This window comes from Anabrus simplex, chromosome 10 (assembly GCF_040414725.1).
Source record: "Anabrus simplex isolate iqAnaSimp1 chromosome 10, ASM4041472v1, whole genome shotgun sequence".
Taxonomy (NCBI): domain Eukaryota; kingdom Metazoa; phylum Arthropoda; class Insecta; order Orthoptera; family Tettigoniidae; genus Anabrus; species Anabrus simplex.
The window spans coordinates 75,854,457-75,880,605 of NC_090274.1; positions in this window are offsets into that span (position 1 = coordinate 75,854,457).

Here is a 26,149-nt window from a genome sequence, read left to right on the forward strand (position 1 = left end):
GATTTATGATGAAGAAATCACTCATGAAGTATGTTGGAGCTCCCAAAACATGTACTAGTACTGGGCGAGTTGGCCGTGCGCGTAGAGGCACGCGGCTGTGAGCTTGCATCCAGGAGATAGTAGGTTCGAATCCCACTATCGGCAGCCCTGAAGATGGTTTTCCGTGGTTTCCCATTTTCACACCAGGCAAATGCTGGGGCTGTACCTTAATTAAGGCCACGGCCGCTTCCTTCCAACTCCTAGGCCTTTCCTATCCCATCGTCGCCGTAAGACCTATCTGTGTCGGTGTGACGTAAAGCCCCTAGCAAAAAAAAAAAAAACCATGTACTAGTGAAATAATTTTACAAAATTAGAATCTTATAATATATTGACAGGGCAGACCAAACCATCACCCATAGTATATTGTATGCTGGATGCCATTCATTGTTATTGAAAATAGTGGATAGTTGTTGGCATTGGAACCTTGTATTCATTATTTTTCCCCATGGATAGTTTAATGATTGGTTACATAACACTATTTATTTTCAGTTTAAATTAACTGCGCAGACCCTATTCTGTAAAGAATGAGCACCTTTATCCTACCTACAAGGCCCAGTAAGATTTCCAATGAATTTGAGATATCAGTACCTGAATGATAGTGCTTATTCTGGATCCTGTCAGTGCTATGGACTTTTTTTCATTAGGTAAAACTACTGCAGTGACATTTGGGTTACTGTTCATGATAAAATTACTGATTTTGACTGGTTGCTTCCTTTTTGCCTAAAATCATGAGGGGATTGTGTCCATTAATGAGGTATTGATAATTCTATTTTATCCTCTTTGGCACCAACAGATTGAAATTAACGTTTATATGGACAGCTTGCTCATTATTGATTTTTACTCATCTTTTCTCCTGATTGAAATGGTTTTATAACATTAATGGTCAACTTTGATAATTGGATCTTCCACTGTCACAATACTCTTAAGGCTTCCTCAAGTGTTGCTTTCAAGATTGCACAGAGGGATAAATCTAGGTGAGTAATATACATAATCCCTGTTAGGATGAGGAATTTACAGGGCTCATATGGATAGTGAGATGGTAAAGTACTCCATTGAAATGAAAAGTCACCTTATACTGCATTTAAAAACCAGTTAATGGCAAATTAGTTGACCATGTCTCTTTCCAGCATGATATTACAACACTGGTACCACCTGACCTGATTGTGTGGCTGTAGGGACTGCAACAGTTTTATTTATTATTTGTTCAAAATGCTGTTTGTTTGGGGCGTCGTCCTGGAGAGATCTTTTTTACCCCTACATGTACCGTGTAATATGTACCTGCTTGTAATTGGAATGGAGGAAGTGTAGAGTGTTGAATGTGAGGAATGGAATGTTAAGGACGACACAAACACCCAGTCCCCAGGACAGGGATATTAATAATTTACAATTAAAATCCCTTGAGCCAGCCAGGAATCGAACCCGGGGCCGCCGGTTGACAGACGGGTGAGTTGCCCCCTACGCTGCCATGCCAGCTTTATTAATGTTCTATGGAATCTACCACAACTGAAGGAATGATATAACAACATTATTATTGTTATGTTTTTAGAAACAAATCCCTGCAGAATTTCATTTTTTGTTTAGGAGCTAGTGTACAGTTTTATAGTTTTAGGGCAGGCTGTGATGTTATTGTGATAAAAGAATTTTGGTAAATAATAGTTCAACTACAGTGTTCTCCATAAGACCTCTTAATATGTGCAGTGCCCTGCCATGTTTACAGACCACCCAGCTAACATAACCTAGTTATGCAATAATTACATACTGTAAAACTGTTTAGTTAAATGTTCAATCATTATTTTCAGCATAATTACATCGGAGTTTAAATGTTTAGCGGTTTTGTCACAAACCCATATGGCACTCCACAGCAATGGAATAGTAATCCCCGGTATTAAATGATTATGAATGAGCAGTAGAACACTAGAAATTTAAAATCCTGTATTATCTTGATCAGGGTAAAAGTACTAAAATAGTTCAGTTTTGCAGTTACTGTTGCCCGTCTGATAATACGAATGCCATGAGGGGAATAAATTGAAATTTTTTCATATCCATTTTAGTGCGTAGTGTTCCCCACCTAGCCACTCATTTCTGATACCCGGCTGACAAACTTTCTGAGGAAAAGACTGCACTACTTAGAGAAAAAGCAGGTAGGACAGGATAAATTGACATGGAACTAGTCCACCGACTAATGAGCCACACATGTTAGTAATGACTGTAATCTATATTTTAAAAAATTGTAAGCAATGTATATCTATATATTGATTATTTTGGCAGCATTTTCTTATAATTATCCATTTCAGGTTTAATAATGTTACCTAAATATTTTTAGCTGGTGGGTCTTGCCTTTCTTTTGTTGTTAGAGTTCTTGTGACTGAAAAACTACTGGATGTATTTGAACCCACATTTAGAATCCTCGTATCCATTTGTACTTTTTAGGTTCAATATCATTTCAACAATCATGAACTGACTGGGGCGTTATGTGAAGACTGAAAGAGTGATTTTACTCCCCCAAAAATATACCTGGACAGCTTTATTTGAAATCTACCAACATTACTGGAAATCTATTTGTGAAACATTCCGCCCATGTACGCTATTTTCTTTCTAAATGAGAGGATTTTACGTTTATTTTAAATCACTTAGATTTAATCAGTTTTTTTATTTACATGAAACAGTAGACGTGCTGTCATTATACCTCTTTGAGGAGTCTGTTGAGTCAGACTATTCATGAGAGTGAAGGCTACTGGGGCAGTTGTCAGCATCCCCCTTCGCGGATTCAGAAGTCACTGATGTGGACTAGTCATGTCATCTGACAATGTTTTCAACCTCACAAATCTTCCAACTCCTTCCCACGATACACTTCCAGCACCCGTGTTAATGGCCAGTCGATCCAGTTCTTCCCATCAGCTGCAACCAGCAACACATCCCCTTCTCCAGTGTTTTATCTATATTTTATTCTGCTTCTGGATCAACTGACTTAGGTACTCTTCTCAAATTCTTGTTGCAACTGTAGTAGAAATCATGATCTCCTTGATACATTCACAGAATCCAGTTGACCTAAATCTAGTATTCCCATGCAGATATCGTCTTGCAGAATAGATGAAGGTGAAAATTGGTGGAGATCTTCAGGCTTCTCAGGCAAGTAGGTAAGAGGACGGGAATTAACGACGGCTTCATACTCACACAGTAGTGTCGTCATCTCTTCACAACACAGTGAAGCTCTCCCAAGGACACATATCAAATTTCGCTTTACTTTCTGAATCAGACTTTGCCACCAACCACCCTACCAGCCTGCTGTGTGAGGGTTAATCCTCTACAGTATTCGCTGCATTGTGGACTCTCTTTCTGTGAGGTTTTGGTCAACAGTTCAAAACAAATTATTTGTACCAGTGAAATTCGTTCCATTGTTGTTGTAGACACTTTTTGTCTTCCTCATCGAGTGATGTACCGTCGTAAACTCAGTAAAAATCCATTCGTTATGAAATTGCTGACCAGTTCCATGTGCACTGTCCTATACACAGCAAATGTAAAGAGCATAATCTGCCCCTTCCTTTTTACATTCAGTATCAAGAGTATCAAGAGTCCAGCAAGGTCTACACCAGTCAGCTCAAATACCACAGCATCTTTTATTCTGTTATCCTTTAGAGTTCCAGAAACAGCATTGGCAGTATTAGCTTTGTGCTGCTTTTCATCTCGCACATTTTGACAGCATTGTCTGGCTGCTACTTCGTTCTTGTATAACCGAAAATCTTTCACACAAGTGCAACAGTAACATGCGATTGCCAACACCCACTGGCCTCTCTCTGAACCTGAACAAAACAGAGGGAATAAGTTCAATTAAGTTTGGACCTTTGACACTCAGTCTTTCAGTGACAACTTTCTATTCCTTTTACTGGATGCGTTGAATATGGGCCTAATTCACATCGTTGCACTGTCCTCAAATACACCCCGATGAGGTATAATGTAACCTTTACCTCTGTCCCCTTCAGAATGTCTCTCTTCAACAATACCATCTTTAGCCCATCCTTGCAGTACAGCACCATATTCATCAAATTAATTCTCACGAATAATTTTCTCAGTCATAGAACACAGTCTTTTTTCTGCAACATCGCTGCGTCATATATTACATGCAGTCACAATTGTTTCTCAACTCTTGTCTCAAGAGGGCAATGATGTCAGTGAAATTACACTTAAGGAATTGGAAAGGAATGTAGGTAGGGCCTATACTCCATTGTCATAAAGCAGCAGGAATAAATGAATTTAGACCCGAAATGGTGAAGTATAGTGGGAAGAAAGGTTTGAAATGTCTTCATAAAATTTGATTATCATTGGGTGTTAGTAAGGTACCATCAGATTGAATGAAATCTGCATTTGCACTTACCTATTTGCAAGCGAAGAGGAAGGATTGCATCAGCTATCAAGGTGTCTCAATAATCAGTGCCAATCCACACGAATGTCTTGCTACTCTTCAAGAACTTGCTCCGTACTACATTTACGTATTTGATCTACAACTTCTTCATGATTTTGGAATTATCAACACACAGTGCTGATCGCTAAAATTATATAGTGCCTCACGAACTACAACTAAAAATACGTATGTGATCCTAGACTTCTTCATAACATTGAATTTCCAACATACAGTGTTCCCTAAAGTGTTTTAGTGCTTCACAAACGGTAACTAAAGAAATTATTTAAACTTCTCATTTTATTTACCTGTGCATTGTCTTTTATACTTATTCGTGATTGGCTGATGATGACCAGGAATAATGGTCAAAACCAGTACAATTATAATTAAGTAGGAATGTAAAAATTACATTTCATATTTTAATAGTATTGAAAGGTTGAACCATCATATATCTTCTTTTGGAACAAGGCCAGAATTCGCCGGCACAGCTATGACGACATACTTACGGGACCTCCTGGGTAGGAGGGGTTTCGGGTGGGGAGACCTTAAAAGATACTGAAGAACTTTCACCTTGTATTTCCTATCCCTTCACTTTCTTTCAGCTCCCGCCTGTAATTCACCGGCATCCATTTGACCTATTTTATACATAGTTATTCCACTTATATATTCGCACACTAATCTAATTTTACTTACCTGTTATAAAGTCCTGGCGACAGGCCGTCTTGAACCAGCGATCTTCAACTCCGTAGTCCATCAGCTTATCCACTCAGCTAACATGTTACTTGATAATTTGAAGTGTAAACGATGTATATATAGATTCATATAGTACATTACCAGTAATAGAGATGGCAGTGCAAAGTATTTAATATTTACGCCAAAAGATGACTCTGTCGTCTCTCAACTGTTGCCAACTTAACTTCTACGAGGAACAAAAATACATCAAACTCACATCACTAGTTTCATTGCCAGCAGTGTGATTATTGTTTGAAAAGGGAGTACAACTGGACAAAAACAAACCAGTCGTGTGTCCAGCTATGTTATAGTCGTGATTACTGTCTTAAGACGAGGTAGGCCTACAACTAGACGAAAACAATCGAGTTGTGTGTCCAGCTCTATCATAGTCGTGATTGTTGTTTTAAGAGGAAGTATAAATAGAGATAAACTGTCGAGTCGTGTGTACAGCTCTGTGATAGTCGTGATGATTATTTTAAGACGAAGTACAACTAGCCAAAACAATTAAAACTCCTGTCCGGTGCTGTATCCGTACTAGTAATTATTATTTTAAGAGGGAGTACATCTACTCAAACACAAGAAGTCCATCTTCTGTCCACTCCTGTGTCAACTTATGGTGAGTACTCATAAATTCAAATCAAATCAAATCAAATCAAAATCTCTTTATTTGCAAATGAGGTGTCTACCTCGGTGGCAAATGGTACACTAAAATACATTATTGTCAAGCACTAAATATTAAATTAACAAGAGAAGAAAATTTTTCCTATAATACAATATTATACAATTTACGCTAACAATGTTTTCTATTAAACACACAGCTCATCCTTAATAAATTTATATTGTTTACAAAATTCTACTTATAATATATCCTGTCCTACTTACAAATATAGTCAACTGATATACAGTATGTGGAATTACTTCAAATGATACTATACAACTGGTATAACATTAATATTTACATTGCATTTATTTATTTACTTTTTTTTTTTTACCCGTTCTGGATCCTAAGTAGCATAACGACCTGCTGCGTCTTAACCAGAGCCCCTTTTGCCACCACTTTTCAGAGTTCCTGAAGGGCCTTCACAGCTACCGTAGCGGTCCCAGGGCCCTCGAAGTCCCCACTGTACTTCACCCCTACAGGCAGTCCCCTACTTTGGCTGTCCAAACTCCTTAGACCAGGGGATGGAATTAATTTATTCACACACATTTTTTTTATATACAATAACCTGCACTGGTCGAATGCCCTCTAACATTTCATTTATTTTCTCTGTTGCTGTTTATTCTCTTCTTGAATATCTGTACAGATTTTGGAAAAGGATCAAACACTACCCCTGGTAAACTGTTCCACTCCTTCACACCCTTCCCAATGAATGAAAATTTACCCCAATCGCTTCTGCTAAAATTCCTTCTAATTTTATATTTGTGGTCAGTCCTGCCGATATAATTATTTTCCAACTGAAGCCTCTCACAGATATCTCCCCATGCTTCTTCTCCTGTATAGGCTCTATATAATCCTGTAAGTCTAGTTTTCTCCCTTCTCTTACTTAAAGTTTCCCACCCAAGTTTCTTTAACATTTCTGATACACTACTCTTTCTCCTGAAATCCCCTGTTACAAATCTTGCTGCTTTCCTCTGCACACTATCTATTTCTTTTATTAGGTATTCTTGGTGAGGATCCCAAACACTGTTTGCATATTCCAATAATGGACGAACCATACTCAAGTAACTTATTTCTTTTAATTCTTTGTTGCATCATTTAAGTAGCCTCATTATGACATGTAATTATCTGTATGCTTTCCCAACAATGTCATCAATATGACCCTTCCAGTGCAAATTACTTTCAAATCTCACACCTAAGTATTTGCACTTGCCATCTTTTGGGGTAACTACCTCATCCAAAGTATATTCAAATTCAGTTTTAAAGCTCCTGTTTGTAAAAGTTGTAACAGTTGATTTGCCTCCATTAACCTTCATATTATTTTCTTCAACCCATTGTTGGATACTTTCAAGGTCCCTTTGTAATTCTGAACAATCCTCAATGTTGTTTATTTCTCTATAAACAATTATGTCATCTGCATACAATCTTATTTTTGATGTTATATTGTTCCCTAAATCATTTGCGTATATTAAGAAAAGTAACGGACCGATTATACTACCCTGTGCAATTCCCTTCCAAACTTTCTCTTCCTGAGATACATTATTTCCTACTTTGACTTTCTGAACCCTTGAATTTAGAAATGCTTTTATCCAACGTGTAACCCTTACGTCCAATCCTATTCCCTCCAATTTCTTTAATAATATTCTATGTTCCACTCTATCAAAGGCTTTGGAAAGATCTATGGCTATGCAATCTAACTGACCTCCTGAATCCAACTGATCTGATATGTCCTGCTGAAATCCCACCAGTTGTGCCTCACAAGAAAATTTCTTTCTAAATCCATACTGGCTCCTCATGAACCAATTTTTATCATCACATATCCCTCTGATGTACTTCGATATTAAACTCTCCAGAATTTTACAAACTATACTGGTCAGGCTGATTGGTCTGTAGTTCTCTGGTTTCCTTTTATCACCCTTTCCTTTATAAATTGGTATTATTATAGATTCCTTCCGTTCCTTTGGTATTACACTATTATTTATGACATAGTCAAAGAGAAATTTTAAATAAGGCACTATGTACCACCCCATTGTCTTTAATACCTCCCCAGTAATTTGATCACTCCCTGCTGCTTTTCCTTGCTGAAGCAGTTGGATTTCTCTGAGAATATCTTCGTTTGTGAATGAGAAGCTTCTTGTTTCCCTCTGTCTCTCTCCCTCTCTATCTTCTGTTTCGGTTTCCAACTCTTGACAATCATCTACTGAATCTCTAAATTCCCTACTAAATAGGTTTGCTTTCTCAGTATCTGTTAAATAGTGTTCACCCCCTTCTCCCACCATTGTAGGAATTTGGATTCCTTTTCCTTTTTGATTCCTGATATATGAATACAGCTTTTTCCATTTCCCTTTGTGGTCATTACCCTCTTGAAGTATGCCATTCATATAATTCTCTTTTGCTTCCTTTTTCACTCTATTCAGTTCCCTCATTAGCTGTTTTCTAGTTTCTCTACTCTCCCTACCCTCTTTGATTTTCCTGTTTACTATTCTACATTTTCTTTTTAATTTTCTTATTTCCCTTGTATAATAAACAGGGTCTGAGGTCATTTTACCCTTCTTAACAGGTACAAATCTCTTCTCTCCTTCCCAAATAATTCCTTTAAATTTAGCCCAAAGTGTATCCACGTTACTCCCTTCACTTATCCAACAACTGAATTGTGAGTTAAGGTAAGTCCCAAATTCATCAACTTTAGTTTTTCTGTACAATTTCTTGTCTTGTGTAACCCTCTTATTAAGCCTTTTTGGTACGAGTCCTACATCCATTATTACAGCCTTATGGTCTCCTATTCCTTCAATTACCTCAGTTTTATCAACAATTTCCCATGGTTTAACCAAGAATACATCTAGTAAGTTATTGAGACGAGTCGGTTCTTGTACTACTTGTGTAAATCCTCCCTCCCAAATTAACTTATTTGCCAGTTTCTGTTCATGGGCTTCACTTGCAGCTTTCCATACAGGCAAATTTAGATCTCCCCCAATTATTACCATATCATTATTATTGTTTTTACAAGTATAATCTATTATTTTTTCAAAGATTTCCATGTCTCTTTCCTCTCTTCCAGGCCTGTATGTTCCTATAATTCCCACCTCCTTCATATTATCACAAACTAATTTTATCCCTAATATTTCATCCCTTTCATCGGTAAACCATTCATGTGAACAGTAAGTTTCCTTCACCAGAATAAACACCCCCCTCCCTTTTTATCTCCTCGGTCTCTACGATAGACTGTGTACCCTTCTGGAAATACTTCTCTATTACCCACCCCTTCTTTCAACCACGATTCCACTCCTATCACCACATCAGTCTCATAAGATTCCATCAATGTACCGAATTTTAATTGTTTATTTACTACACTTTGACAGTTTACCAAGAGCAATCTCAGACCCCCTTCCTCCCTAAAACTTGACTGTTGCAATTGGGTAACTTGAAATTCCTTACTATCCTGAGTTTCTTTTTCTAGTTGACTGAGCCAGCTTGAAGTATAGCTGGCTCTTTCTGCTAGTTTTCCTGGTCAGTATTATAACTCAAGGGAGTTGCCTGTTTTACAGTACATATCTTAAGATTAATAAAATCTAGAACAATATTTCCTATCTTTCGTTTACCTGAATTGTTTAGATGGAGGCCATGTTTTGTATAACAGTATCTCTCAAAACTGCTGCATTCAATAACCTGAGTATTCCGAAAATGTTTACAAATTTTAACAATATCTGTATTGACCTTGTCCACTTCAATGTTCACACACGAATCTCTACTCAAATCATGCCTGTGGGGCACGTTCACTACAAAAACGTTAGTGTGGGTCAGCTTCCCTAGTGTATGTTTAAGTTGTGATCTTACATTCTTGGCGTCGTCGCGAGCTACGTCGTTCGTCCCACCGATGATAAGCACTGCATCGCCGCTCCCGAAGTTCCTAGTTGCTGCTTCTACGTTTTCCACAACCCTGCTGATAGAAGCTCCTGGATATATTTCTCCGGTTGCTGCTATATTCTCGTCGTTAATCACTCCCGCAATTCCCCTTCCTTGGCTATCACCAAACACAGCTACCTTCGCTGATTTAGGCCTAACTGGGTCTTGAATCTGAATTCTAGGCCTAAATTTCAAACTCGGCACGGCAACGGATCGCGATGATTTGGTTTCACGCGCGCGTTCACTTTCTTCCAGGATTAAATTATTTAGGGCAGAAAACCTATTTCTAATGTTTATTTCCGGAAATTCAGTTGTAGATTTCTTCTTAGCCGGCCATCCACGAACTACTTGACACCACGTGCTCGAGTTTGTTACTTGTACCGGTATATCACTCGAAGAATGGTCAGTCCCAAATTCTAGCGATCGCAGTCTTTCTTTTAATTCTTGATTTTCAACTTTAAGAGTCTCATTGTCCTTTTTTAGAATGTTTATAATTTCTAATGCACTTTTATATTCCTCATCGACTGTTTTCGGTGCTTCGTCAACGCCGTCCCCAACAACAACATTCCGAACACACTGCTCACAAATCCAGTCAACATTTTCATTAGTTTTTACGTCTCTAGGGCAATTTCCGCACTTATAATGCCACCATCGATCACATGAATCACACAACATTCCATTTTTCACTAATTTTCGACATTTTCCGCACTTTTCGTCACATTTTACGGTTAATTTACTCGGAGAATAAAACACTACGTCGTCATTACCGGGCGCCATTTTGAAAAAATACCCTGTCTCAGTGATTGCAATATACTCGTATGTATAGTGTTCCTTTCCCATTCGTGATGTCATCACCAAAAGTGTACTTCCAACAACAGTCGCTCAATTAGGAATGCTGTCGCACCTAACCGAACCTTACCTAACATGTCACCACCAGTGGTCTTCGGTGAATCACAACCTAACCTGTCACTATCAGTGGTTTTCTTTGGATCACCCGGCTAAATTAGTAATGCTGTCGCACCTAACCTAACCTAACCTAACCTAACGTGTCACTACCAGTGGTTTTCGGTAGATCGCGACCTAACCTGTCACTACCAGTGGTTTTCGGTAGATCGCGACCTAACCTGTCCCTACCAGTGGTTTTCGGTAGATCGCGACCTAACCTGTCACTATCAGTGGTTTTCGGTGCATCACAACCTAACCTGACACTATCAGTGGTTTTCGGTGGATCACCCGGCTAAATTAGTAATGCTGTCACACCTAACCAAACCTAACCTAACGTGTCACTACCAGTGGTTTTCGGTGGATCACAACCTAACCTGTCACTATCAGTGGTTTTCGGTGGACCACAACCTAACCTGTCACTATCAGTGGTTTTAGGTGGACCACCCCGGTAAATTTGTAATGCTGTCGCACCTAACCAAACCTAACCTAACGTGTCACTACCAGTGGTTTTCGGTGGATCACAACTTAACCTGTTACTATCAGTGGTTTTCGGTGGATCACAACCTAACCTGTCACTATCAGTGGTTTTCGGTGGATCACAACCTAACCTGCCACTATCAGTGGTTTTCGGTGGATCACAACCTAACCTGTCACTATCAGTGGTTTTCGGTGGATCACCCGGCTAAATTGGTAATGCTGTCGCACCTAACCAAACCTAACGTGCCGCTACCAGTGGTTTTCGGTGGATCACAACCTAACCTGTCACTATCAGTGGTTTTCGGTGCACCACAACCTAACCTGTCAGTGGTTTTCGGTGGATCACAACCTAACCTGTCACTATCAGTGGTTTTCGGTGGATCACAACCTAACCTGTCACTATCAGTGGTTTTCGGTGGATCACAACCTAACATGTCACTGTCAGTGGTTTTCGGTGGATCACAACCTAACCTGTCACTATTAGTGGTTTTCGGACCGGGCGAGTTGGCCGTGCGGTCACGAGCGCGCAGCTGTGAGCTCGCATCCGGGAGATAGTGGGTTCGAACCCCACTGTCGGCAGCCCTGAAAATGGTTTTCCGTGGTTTCCGATTTTCACACCAGGCATATGCTGGGGCTGTACCTTAATTAAGGCCACGGCCACTTCCTTCCCATTCCTAGGTCTTTCCTGTCCCACATATCTGTGTCGGTGCGACGTAAAGCAACTAGCAAAATAAAGTGGTTTTCAGTGAATCACAATTGCTTTCGTAAGAGATGCTAGAGGCTGTTGGCCGCGCCGCGGCCCTAACCTGGGTGCTTACGTCTCCAGACCAATGGTTTTGCCACTAGCCGGACCTAACCAAACCGGACCAATGCTTTTCCTACTTGCCGGACGTACATAATTTTCGTAAAGTTTTCGCGAAATCAAGTCAGACCCATCATATCGCGCCCTTAATATCTATTTCACGAACCAACTAGTCAAGTTGTAACCCAATTTAGTGCCTGTGAATTGTGTTACGCAGTCTCAAACAGCTATATATACCAGACCATTAATTCATACATTTAGCGGCCGCTACACGTTCCTCCGAATTATCCGCCATGTTTGCAAACATCAACTCGCTAAACACGTCATACATGACGTCATATAGACGCTCGAGCAGCAGCCGCGGAGCCCGTGCTCGCCCGTGCCGGCGGATTCTGCACTTATACCCTCATTACAGGCGCTGTCTTCATTGGTCTTTCTGCAGCTTATGACACAGTCAACCATCGGCTTCTTCTAAGAAAATTGTATGACATCACCAAAGACTTCCATCTAATGTGCAACATTAAAAATATTCTCCAAAACCGAAGATTCTTTGTGGAATTTCAGGGAAAAAGAAGCAGATGGAGAACACAGAAGAAAGGGTTACCGCAAGGCAGTGTGCTCGCACCACTGTTATACAACATCTATACTAATGATCAGCCTCTACCTGAAGGTACCCAGAGTTTTATCTATGCTGATGATTGTGCAGTCACTGCTCAGGCCAACTGTTTTGAAAAGGTAGAACAGACTTCATCCAAAGCTCTGAAAGCATTTACCAACTACTACAATGAAAATGACTTGAAGCCAAATCCTGCCAAAACTCATAGCTGTGTATTTCATCTCAATAAGAAAAAAGCAGCTAAAACCTTACAAATCACCTGGGAAGGAATCCCTCTTCAACACTGTTCGACTCCAAAATATCTGGGAGTGATTCTGGACCGTACGCTTACGTATAAGAAACATTGCCTAAACGTGAAACAAAAAGTGTCTGCCAGAAACAACATAGTGCGGAAACTTCGAGGCACTTCTGCACTGTGAGAACAAGCGCGCTAGCACTGTGCTACTCCACTGCTGAGTATGCATGCTTCGTGTGGCATAAGTCCAGCCATGCCAAAAACATAGATGTAGCACTAAATGACACCTGCCGTATTATCACAGGTTGTTTAAGACCTACTCCCATAGATAAACTCCACTGTCTCGCTGGTATAGCACCACCTGAAATCCGACGTGAGATTGCTGCTAGGCATGAGAAAAGCAAGCTTATGACTATGGAATCCCATCCTTTGTATGCCTGTCAACCAGCACATCCTAGGTTGAAATCAAGAAAGAGCTTCTTGACAACCACTGAAGCTCTTAAAGGAACTCCACAACAAGCAAGAATCTCAATGTGGCAGGAAAAATGTCAACATTTGAGAGAATGGATGGTTCCAAAGGAAGAACTTCCTCCTGGACATTCTGAAAAGTGGACAACATGGAAGGCTCTCAATCGATTACGCACCAGTACCACGAGATGCAAGACCAACGTACAGAAATGGGGCCTTCCTGTGAAGACAGTTTACTGCAAGTGTGGTACTAAGCAGACTAACGAACATCTTCTACTGTGTCCATCTTCTCCAGCCACTTGTACCATTAAAGATCTAATGAGGGCAACTCCAAATGCGCTTGTCGTGGCCAATTTTTGGTCAACCAATGTTTAAAATTTCTTTGTTTAATTTTTGTCTCTCTTACTTTGTACTTCTGACACGATAAATAAATAACCCTTCTTTTAATAGTGAACTCACCTCAAAATGGAACACTCTGAATTTCTTAACTTTTAACATTTCATACACTGCTTGCAATATAATCAACATATTCACTATATAAAGAAAGGACTAAATAATTGGTGACTTAATGTTGATCAAGCCTGTCAAAATCATTTTATTGTTGAATTGTGTGTACAAGACCAGGGTTCAATAAACCAGTACCTTTCAAAAACACATATTACAATAACCAGATTGGTCGATTTGACCAGTAAAAAAATGAAATGGCGAATGGCTTTTGGTGTTGGCAGTGTCCAAGGACAGGTTCGGCCAGCCAAATGCAGGTCTTTTGATTTGATACCCGTAGGCGACCTGCACGCCTTGATGAGGACAAGTAATGATGAAGACAACCATACACCCATCCACCATGTCAGCAGAATTAGCCAATTATGGTTCAAATTCCCGACCCTGCCGGGAATCGAACCCGGGGCCCCTGTTACCAAAGGCTAGCAGCTAACCATTTAGCCATAGAGCCGGACAATCTGACAATTGAAGCTCTTCCTGTATGCAACTTTGAGTTGACCAGAATTTTGTATCCATCTCTGTTCCTTACACATGAATGGAAGAATTCCAGGTGATCCTGGCTTAAACTCCATGTGAGGAGGTATCTTAGTACAGAATCGTCTCCCCGGAAATATGTTTCTGCAAGACCTTGCACACTTAACAAATCAGAAATGATACCAATCATTGCAGTTATCTGCTTAGAGTTGCAGACGGACAAATTATCAGTTAACATAATATTATTAGGGTAACTCATGCATTTTTCAATATCAATGCAGAGTTTGGCGTCATTGGAATATCTGTTTGCAGCCTTGGCTTGCTTACATGTAAGATGACATGAATTTATTAAAGTATATGAAGGTTTAGGAGCATTGCAAACTGAATGGTGCTTTCACAATCAGTAAACACTTCAAGACCCAGATCGCTGCAAACTGAGTGGTGCTTTCACAATCAGTAAACACTTCAAGACCCAGATCACTGCAAACTGAATGGTGCTTTCACAATCCGTAAACACTTCAAGACCCAGATCACTGCAAACTGAATGGTGTTTTCACAATCAGTAAACACTTCAAGACCCAGATCACTGCAAACTGAATGGTACTTTCACAATCAGTAAACACTTCTAGACCCAGATCACTGCAAACTGATTGGTACTTTCACAATCAGTAAACACTCCAAGACCCAGATCACTGCAAACTGAATGGTGTTTTCACAATCAGTAAACACTTCAAGACCCAGATCACTGCAAACTGAGTGGTGCTTTCATAATCAGTAAACACTTCAAGACCCAGATCACTGCAAACTACAAGGGTATTAGCTACAGAATTACTGAAGGTTTATGCACCTAAGGAAATGTTTATCTTCTGTCTCACCCATTCAAAATTCTTTCCCCTTTGTAATGTGAAAATGGGAACTAATATTTACTGGACATAACTCAATTATAACATCAAAGCATCTAAGAGTATTTATTTATTCATCTGTCATGTCGACTTGCGTATCCAGCCGTTATCTATATTATCGGCCATTGTTGGAACTGTTACCTAACTGTGGAGGTTACCAGACCAATTTAATTCAAAGTTTCTCACCCATTATTATCAGGCATATGACTGGACTATGTGATGCGCTGAATTATCATTTGTAACTTATGCGCACCTTCGCGGTGCACGCGTTGAATTGTGGGACTGGCGACTCGCCCAGCTCAGAGTGTGAGCTCAGTAGTCGGCAGTAGTCTGCTCGCCGCAACTCTCCAAGATGGCTGTGTTGTGTGAAGCTCCCAAGTGGACGGCTTGGCAAGAAGGGAAAGCTATTATAATGGAGTTTGACTCCGGAGGTTAAACGATGATGTTAGGGCTAGGCCCTGTTATTTTTTGAAAGTTATCCAGTGTGCTCCAACCTTAATATTTTCTTAATATAACATGTAAACTTGGTGCTATGAGTTAACCGTTATCGGTATGAAAAGTTTTAAGTGTCTTGTAAGTTGGATATCTTAACTCCAAGTAAGTACTGAAAATTATAATTTATTGAAGGGATCCCGTTCGTTCAAACACTAGTGTGAGTAATTTCATCGTGGACATGACCATCATAAACACAACTTTTGGTATAGTGTAACCTTGTAAGCAAAATTTGATATATATTTGAACTGAATCCGTTGGAAAAAGAAAATTAATGTAATGTAGGGAGCTCGGGATCGCTAGTTATGCATCTATGAGGTGGTATTTTGTGTAATTGATTTTATCTTACGTTTTTGTCGGTGTGCATTATTGCCAACTGTTTTTCTTGATGTTCATTATGATGATGAATATTATTATTATTATTATTATTATTATTATTATTATGATTATTACTTTTATTCTTTTGTAATTCATTTCGGTGCGTGTTTTCTGCCTTAATTTTTTCCCTGTTGGTGGTATTTGCTGTCTGATTTTGTCCTATTGCCTTCGTGGCTGATTTTTGGTACGTGATTATTATTGCATTGTTACGGGCGTTTATTAATGACACCTAATATTCGCATCGTAGCGGATTCCAGGGCCCCCTCTGTTCTAAAGTATGTAAACCGCAGGTAAATTGATTAACTAAAGCTAATGTAAACTGGTACTATCACCTCTTGGATAAATAATAATTATTATTGTTATAATTTTTAATAACTTAAAATCTTAACATTGAAATTTGCTGGTCGAAATTAAGTTTAATAATGGGAGTTTTCTTTCGTTGTCTTATTACCTTTCTCCCATTGTTTGGGTTCCTTGCTTTTGTCTTTATTACGTCATGTCATCCCTTCTTATCTAATCTGATGATACGTTATTTTTTGGGTGGCTTTGAGGATTATTATGGGATCTTGGCTTCGCGTCGGTAACGGGTAGCTCCTGTTGGGTGCTTCAGTGTTCTTTAATTATTTTTATATGCGCACCGTTAATTGTAAATTTCCTTTAATATACTTCATTTTGTTGGGGTTGGTGTGCGTTATGATTTTATTGTGTTTTCATCTAGCTCGTTTCTTTGGTGTAATGTTTATTCGCGGTTGGAGCCACTAAATTTTTCTCCTTTTTCGTGTGTCCTTGTGTGCGTCTTATAATTTAGCATTTTAGTAGCTTAGCAAATTTCAATTTTAAAGTGATTTTATATCGCGGGCCCGCATATCGGTTGCAACCAATTTTAATGTTTCTATATGTAAGGTAATGAGTTCTTAATGAATTTTCAAACCTTAATTCTGGCGGAAGCCTATGTTAATGTGAGCTTCATTTCACCTTAATTTCAACTTTATTTTAAAATACTGTTTTTCTCATCTAGTTTGATTGCATTTTTAAATCTTGGAAAAAGAAATATATATTTTTTTATTGTTCTTATTTTATACCATTTTCAAATTACATTTACTTAGTAAATTTTCTTCATTTCAAATTTATCTGGTGTGTCATTTAGTAGCTAGCAATGTTTACCTGGCAACCTGTCAAAGTTATGTAAGACCCTGGCCTTTTTATTCTCGCTTTTGCCCTCCACGCTTCATATTTTATGCTACTGCCCTTCGGTAAGTATCGTGCTTGTTTTCTTCTTGATGTTTGTGCTTTTCATTTGGATGTTTTGTTTACTAATTGGTGTAATGTTTATTCGCGGTTGGAGCCACTAAATTTTTCTCCTTTTTCGTGTGTCCTTGTGTGCGTCTTGTAATTTAGCATTTTAGTAGCAGGCCTTTTACTTGCTGTAGTAGTATCAAGTTCCTCCAGCTATTTCAACTCAGTAATATTTTCTTGGTCTGGAGTACTACTATATACGAGAACCAGCTTTTCAGCTAGGGAATTCATTGCAAGTTTTTTATTGTGAGCAGCATTAAGGAAAGTTAGTGCCTTTTGCTTGAACTCTGCTGGGTGTGGAAAAATACACTGGGAGTTCAGTCCAACAAACTTCATTCCTAAGGCTATTAGTCGCAATCTCATCACAGCTGCTGTCTATATGATTTTTTTGTATGAGCCCTCCACACACGGTATTTTTGAGCTCCTCTTCAGTGTTGCCACCATAAAGTCTAATATTTTCTTGGCCACTTCATACTCACCAGTGTCTAAATATCCCTGAACTGTTTATTGCCCGCACCAAGTTCTTCTTAACAGCCGTTTCGTTAAACTTCTAAGTTCTGAGGATTGATTGTGGAATGGCTCTAACTTCTTCTTTCTTTTAAAAACCCTCCTCTGTAAAACCTGGATTGCCATCAATATATGTTGCCCATTGACAAAGCTTTTGAAGATGTGGTGGTGTAAAAATTTCCTGAGGTACCGGTAACAATAGGGATACTGGGGATATTGATGCATGGTTGGGTTGGCCTGATGCCTGATAAGGTCTTGGATCACTTCTTGGAAATATCTATCCAGCACATTGAGACCTGAATCATTATGTTTCTTGTGAAGACCTTCAATGATTTCTTGCTGATGGACGACTTTCCTCCTCTTCCTCTTTGTTTGCTTTGCTATGATTTCAGCTTTATTTTCGAGATAGCCTGCATCAATTGCTGCTTTAATTTCATAGGGATGGGGCAAAAGCTGTAGTTTTGTTCATAGGTTGGATGATTTAAAAAATAAAAACAATTTTAAAACTATGTCACCCAGATCACTGCAATTTTAAATTGCATGATAAACAGGAGCAGCAAACGGTTAGGGAAAGATAATTTAGAACTGATTAATAGTCCCCACTTTATATAATTTAACATAGTAGGTTGCCTCTGGCTGGTTTTCTTGGTTATGTTTTATTGGCAGTGAGCACTCTATTTTCTTTGTTTGCAAATGTGAGGGAAAATAAAATGCTTAGAACCATGTCATGGCTGGCAGTAATAGCCACTGGTCATTTGATACACGTACTTAACTTCGAAGTGTGCAGAGCATAAATGACTGTATTGGGTGGAATACAATTTGTCTCTATTCATCCTCATAACCCATTGTTGAGTTAATTTCTTGGTCTTTAAGGCGGTAATCAGAAACATGATCAAATGAATAATAACTCTGTCTCACAGTACTTCCTCTGTTTAAACATTAAAATGGGTTTAATATCAAACAGGAATTGCAAAAGCAGTGTCAGTTATAATTCAGTAACACTTAGTTAAAACAAAATGTGTCCTTGGATTAGTTACACTGATTAGTGTAGCCATATGCTGAACATAGGGCTGGCATTCTTGAGACAACAATCTCACCTTGTGCTTCTCAATACATATGAAGTTCTATCGCAACGCACAATATATACATATTGAGCAAGTGGCCATGCGGTTAGGGTCTTAGGGCTGTGAGCTTGTATTCGGGAAATAGTGGCACGAACCCACCGTTGGCAGCCCTGAGGATGGTTTTCCATGGTTTCCTGTTTCACGCCAGACAAATGCTGAAGCTGTACCTTAATTAGGGCCACAGTCACTTCCCTCCCACTCCTAGCCCTTTCCTATCCCATCGTCGACTTAAGACTGACCCATGCTTAAATGTCATGTTCACGAATGTGACGTTTCTCATGTGCAAATGGCCTCTTACGGCCTCTATTGCAATGACTTATGTACTTTTGGTAATGTACTAGAGAGGGCAGCACTCTCAGTTTTAGACCCAGAAGATCGTTCATATTACGAGGGGAGTAGTATTCTCTCTTTGAAGAGACTCTTTGCCTTGTTTGTGTGAGAGGTAATATCAATGGAGGCCGCGGAGATTAGAGTAGCCTTTCTATGTTTTAAATGGGTTTTTAATACTCGTATATTCAAACCTAGCCCATCCATGCCTGTTCCATTTTATTTTGACCATTGATTTTACAGGTATGTTGATCTTTGTTTCCGTTTTTAGTATTGTGATGATTCATAACTTTCCATTCATAGCAGATTGGCATGCATCTTTTCTGCTCCGCTGCATGGAACTGCCATGTGTGTGTGGTTGTTATTGTGATCATGAAATGTTGGTAATTGGGTCTCTGATTGACTCTATTTGTGTGCACTGCGTTCTATGGTACTTCACCATCTGATGTGTTTATGCCCTCCGTCTCGACTTGGAGTTTCATTCTTGTCGTACGAAGCGTGTGACATGATGGATTTTAGCACGGGTGTCTTACAATCCCGGTGTAATTTTTTTGCGTGGTGCACGCTGCTGCTTGGTATATGCGAGACCTGTTGTGTGTGGCCAAGTGAGTCACACTATATAAATTTATTTTGACATTAGTAACCGGAACGGCCGTTTATGTCGCTTCCCGATGCCTACATATGCGTGAACGATTGGGTGTGTGTTGGTTAGCGAAGGGAGAGGAAAGATGGTATGTCAATCGGCCCCATTTGCATTTTTAATCTGGTGTCTGTACCTTATGTTTGATTCTCGGTACAGTTTTGTTTACTCTTGCCATGTCTCTGTCTTGAGCGTTTGCTAGCCCGGGAGGCCGCCATGTTTTCTTTCATATATTTAGGCTATTTGCATGCCTGTGATATTCTTTGATTTTGTAATTGTTCGCCTAGTGCAGAGATGTTTCTCTCTGTCCCATCCCGATTTCTGCCTTTGATTTTTACCTGCTCGTTTTTATTCTCTGTGACGCGTGGGTTTTGACTAGCTATGGGTATTGTTGAGTGTTTAACGGAGTGAGAAGGGCCGTGTTATGAATGAGACGTATATCGTAAAACGAATGACCTAAATTTGGCCGTGATAATGATAACAAAATTGGCACATAATGTAATGAAGGTATTTCTGAGACGGTGCGCTTGTAACTATATCTGTTTGAGACTTGAAATAATAGTAATGCTGCGCTCACGCATCGATGTGATGACATTCATTCGGGAAGGTACGTTTAAGTAAATATCCATTTGGTATATTTTTAAATTATTGGCCTCCTTTTTATTGTTTATTTTTTCTTATCAATAAATCCTCATTTAATTTATTCTGCATTTCATTGATAGTAGTATTTGATTCATATCCTTGTTCGTGAACAATGAGGGTCATTTCCAGCTCAATGCTGTGTTCTCTTGGCCTTTCCTATACTGAAATTCAACTCAAGAGCTTAGGAAAAGTATCTTTCCGCACGTGAGCACGTCCCCTACTGCCCCTTCCCGCCTCCGTTCTCCATCTCCGCCATAACTAGCTTATTATTAACGCCGTGCGTATATCTGACAAGTACTTAATTCTTAAATAGTGAAGCATGAAACGAAATCACATCCTTTCACATAGCTGTACTTTGATTACGTACCATACCTATTTATTCCTTTATTGACCATGCAAAATCCTACAGATTACCCACGAATACCGAGGCAAGAGAAGCAAGGTTTACTTTTATTTCATAATGCAATTTGTGTGAGGCACATGGGGACCTACAACATAAGAATACGATTCCGCTTTCGTACAACGACTGCCAGTGGCAGTTTCTCACAGTACAAAAAGCTGAGAAAACCACCTCTGAGTGGGATTGCAAAATACGTTTCCAGGAATGTTGTAAATATTGTAGTCCCGTTATTCGGAAAGTAAAACCGAACTCATGAACCCCTCATGACAACATTTCTGCAGGTAGAGGGCGGTTACGAATATAAAGTAAAGTACTTATTATTATTATTATTATTATCATTGAATACGCCAAGGATCCTATTCCCATACCGTGTTAAGGCCCTTCCATACCTGCTAACTTTCCCGATTCAGGCGGGAGACTCCCGATTTTCGACAGTTTTTCCCGCCTCCCGAATATTCTATCTTTTCTCCCGATTTTTTGGTGAACTTCAAACATTTGTTTTCAAATCCCTCCATTTCAGCTTTTTTACGTCAGTGGCCGGAAGTCCTTCGCTCAATGGCCGCTTTCAAACGAAATATCGAAGTTTATTAATGCGAGAAATGTGCGCGAATGTGCGATGTTTATTGAAACCTGTATATCGCGACGCGCATATCGATTGTCAATCTCTCGTTCTCGCGTGCTGTGTTCGTGTTCGTTCACGTCAGTCTAGTCGATTCCATCCTCTTTGGTCGATTCTAGAGACTAGTCGCTTTCTTAGTAATATAGTGACATAATTTCAATGATAACGACGGGTGACTTTTGTAGAGATTTTAGGAGCCATTTGGAGACAATTCTGGCTAATTTTCAATTATCTCAATATAAATAAAATGTTTTGTCTGTACATTGCTCAGAATTTAAAAATAATGATATTTCCGTACCGGTCGTGGCCATATTAACAAGGAGAAATAAGTTTTAATTTTCCGTAATGTCTGTCTGTCTGTCTGTCTGTCTGTCTGTACGTGCGCAGGCTCATCACGAGAAAACGGCTGAAGATAATTTAATGAAAATCGGTATATAACGTCGGGGATTAAGTTGCTACAATCTAGGCCATAAATAATGTTATTCGCGCTGAGTGAAATGGTAGTTTAGGGGAAGGCCTAAAATTTAATTCTCTAATATTTATGTTATTATTGGCCCTAATGATAAATACTACATAACTAAAGTTATATATTATTAAATTTCCTATCATTTATGTCTTATACATTTTTACCGTACCGGCTGTGATAACAGAGATATTCATGAATTTAGATTTTTTATAATTTTTATTATTATTTTTTTTTTTTTTTGCTAAGTCCATATCAGCGCCGATGTACGATAAAATGGGTGAACAGAATTGTATGTAAAGTCAGGGAATAAGGAACTACAGTCTATGCTATAAATAATTTTATTCACTCTGTTCGAAATGGTAGTTTAGGGGAAGGTGCCAAATTTTTTTTAAAATTACCTATCTTAGTGGTCATATTGAAAAATACTACATAACAAAAGTTACAGAGAATGCAATTTCCGATTATTTGTCTTATTCAGTTTTGCAAGAGACACTTCTCATGATTGATTCGTATAACTTACACTTCTCAGGGACATTTTTTGCCCCTTGTTAAGGGCATCATCAACCTTTAGGTAACCTTAAGTTCATATGTCTGAAACATTATCTATTCATACATGGATTAATGTGTAACATACTTTTCATTGTAATCCATATATGAATAGATAATGTTTCAAACATTTGACCTTAAGGTTACCTACAGGCTGATGATGCCGTTAACAAGGGGCGAAACATGTCCCTGAGAAGTGTATATAGTATTATGTAGATTTCATCCACGAAGCACGTGGCTTATATTGAATAGGTGGTAATAATAGAATACATTATTTTTGTGATAATTTGCTTATTCAGTTTTACTGTCCTGACTACAATAATATTGGTGGTGATGGTGATTAAATTTTGAAGATTATAATAATGAAGAAGGTCATGAAGGAACGATCGCTTGAATAATATCACAAGAGGGAGTCATGAAAGAAAGGACGACTCACTTTACATTAGATGCTCTAATATCACAGATTCAGAAGAAAACTAAATGTGAAGGCCTCCAATATAGAAAGCTCATAAAATTGATCAACAATAGCATTACATTGACCATTGTTTGTTGTGATGTGCTTTGTGTATTCTGCTGCCATTTATCTACGATAGACGGGATTACTGCTGGGTTTCAAGTATAACAGCCTGCCTGAATACTGGCGGGAAGAAGCTGGGGAGTGGGGAGTTAGATCTCTCTTTTTTAGCATGCCATTCTTCTGGTTCATAAATTTTCTGATACTACTGGTACGTTACACACTGGATCAACATAGTATTCCAGCTATTCGATCCCTACTCGGAGGTAGTGATTTGAATGAGCAGTGTGCACACTTAAACAGAATAATTACATAAGAGTGTTTGCGGCTGTCTGCAGCCTGGTCATTCTAGCTCTGAAACTTTGAACTGTTAGATTGACACTGTAGTACCTTTCGCTAAAAGTGAGAAAATGTGCTGTTTTCATTTTATCGAATATTTCGTACGAAATCATTGCTTTTAATCACGACATTCATACTGGCGTTGTCGTAATGAAATGTTGACTTCAGTTGGGAAAACTATAAGGACAGTCTTCCTGAGAATTCCGTAGTGAAGCACGGGTACATCAGCTAGTTATTTGATCCAAATAGCATTGCGCTTCGCATAATTGCGCGGGTGCTTGATGCAATATATTAATCTATGCATTTGCTAAGTGCATGACTGATTCACACATCTGGAGCATGAGTTCATACTATTTTCGGTAGGCTTATCAGAGACCGATCATCCCACTCACGCACTTCCTGTGAGGGAATAGAGATGTGTAATTTTTAGCCTTGTAGCCTCGTATAGCAACAGTCGGGCTTTGAGACAATAAGTGTTATAAATATATCGTAGTACTGTGTTGCGCAAGACATGTAGAATAAGCAGTTTTGACCAATTGTATCTCCTGATTTCTCCTGATTTTTCCTGATTTAAAAATCAAAATCTCCTGATTTTTGGTTTTGTAAAGTTGGCAGGTATGCCCTTCCTGTTTTATTTACGGCGAGTGCTGAACTGACACATCGACCTTTCGCTGGAGACTTGGATTTTCTGTGGAGTTTAAATTCCAAGTGAGCGGCGTAAACACTCTACACAGAAACGCCGGTCAGCTGCGCGGTCTTTTTCACGTCTTCCACATCCACAGCGGATTCTAATCTCGTAGGCTACTGTAAACGTTTAAAACAATTTGGTTTAGATTTCCTACTTAATTTTCTCCACTTTTGTTAGCTTTAAAGTATTTCACAGGGAACTCAAGCGTCACAGCATCACACACGTCTTGTTCACAGCTGGCAGCCCTCATGAATACTGAAGACGCTGTTGCAGCCAGTATTGCCAACAGTTTTCTTGGATCCATCTTCAACGTCGCACATATTATGCAAACTTATCAGCAATGGAATGAACTCGAACAAAGCTTACTAAGTACACACTGCAATAATATATCAATATCATATTAAATAATTATTATTTTCCTACATACACCACTGAGAACAATAACTATTCATAGCCATCTACGTACGAAATATAAGAGTTGGTAACGAACCCGAATAACATACATTTGATATATTTTCCATTTATACAGGGCAAAATTGTTCAATTCGTCAAGTCAGTTCACCAGAATATCTTAAACTGAAGAAAGCTCCTGACTTCAGGAACAAGTAACAAACCTAGGGAACAATTTGGCTTTGCGGAAGCCTTTTCACCGACCAGAAGTCTGACTAACATCAAAGGGACCGCTAAGGTCTTGAGTTGACTCAGTATAGTCGATCCACTCCTCATTTTCCCCTTTGTATGTGTTATGTTGGTGTTATATTTATATACTTTATCTGTGAGGGAGTTGGTGTTCGGTTCAAGACCTATCTCTGTCAGTGCAACGTAATGCAAGTGTCATTATCCCTGTCAGCTGACGATATGTACTCGTGCCTTCACAAGGAGCACTGATGTCAGGCATACAGGCCTTCTCTAATATTGTAGATAACCTATTGGTTATGGTTCATGTTGTTTAGAGCTTACAACTTCATTATGAGGTGGCGTGCTCTAATCCATCTCTGGTGGGGTACTGTGTGCTCAATGCCTGTAGTGTTCCGGATTGTCCCGAAACAAGTTTGTGACTTGTATTTGTGTCTCAGTCTCATCCTTGGCTCTTACGATATGGAAGTGACTGAGATATGAGCAGTATGAGTAACACCATTCCTAGTACAGCCAGATCCTATAGGAAATGGTGTGAAATAGCTGGTCTGTGTTTACAGTTCAGTGAACATAGAGACTGGTATGTAAGAGCACTGTCCGGCTGGAAGAGGAAAGCAATGGAAATCTATCTTACTCTTCATTTCCTTAGTTTGCCTCCTCAGTGACACCTTTCTCTCTATGGCAGCTGATGGTAGAGCTGTTGAGGATCCTCCCTGCCTTCAGGTGAGCACTTCATATACAAGAGGAAATATGGAAATGCAATTACCTGCTGAGTTTTATTTGCTGGTACAGGATGTGAAAGATAACAGTGATAAATTATGAAGTTCTTAATATTTAGGAATTGGTTTGTTTATAATGAGCAGATTATTTGTAAGTATGTCTGTACATTTTCCATCTCATTCGGTGTTATTTTGGAAGGTTTAATATTACATAATTGTTCTACTCTTCAAAAATAACTGTGCATTCAAACAGGACATTCCTCCACTCCTGATGGTCTCTTAGTTGTCATGCTTTTATGGATACTCAACATGGAGATTTTCTGACAAATGATAGTGAAGATTTGAAACTGAAACTGTCTCATTTACTAGGAAATGATTAATTGTTGAGCCCACTCATATATAAATAAATTTCCAGATGTGACTGAAAGATTTGCCTAACATGTTAACTTTTCCACAGGACAGTTACAAAACTATGTCAGAAGAGATGCATTTAAAAGAAGAACAAAAGTCAGAGATGGCAGTGCCAAGAGAAACACAGTTGGACCTATTTGAGGTAATGTAATATTTTGATAACATTTTTCTGATAATTGAAATTCTAACAAACTGCTGAATAGACCTAATTGAGCAACTCCTCATTTTACTGCAGACATTTTGAAGATCTTTGGAAA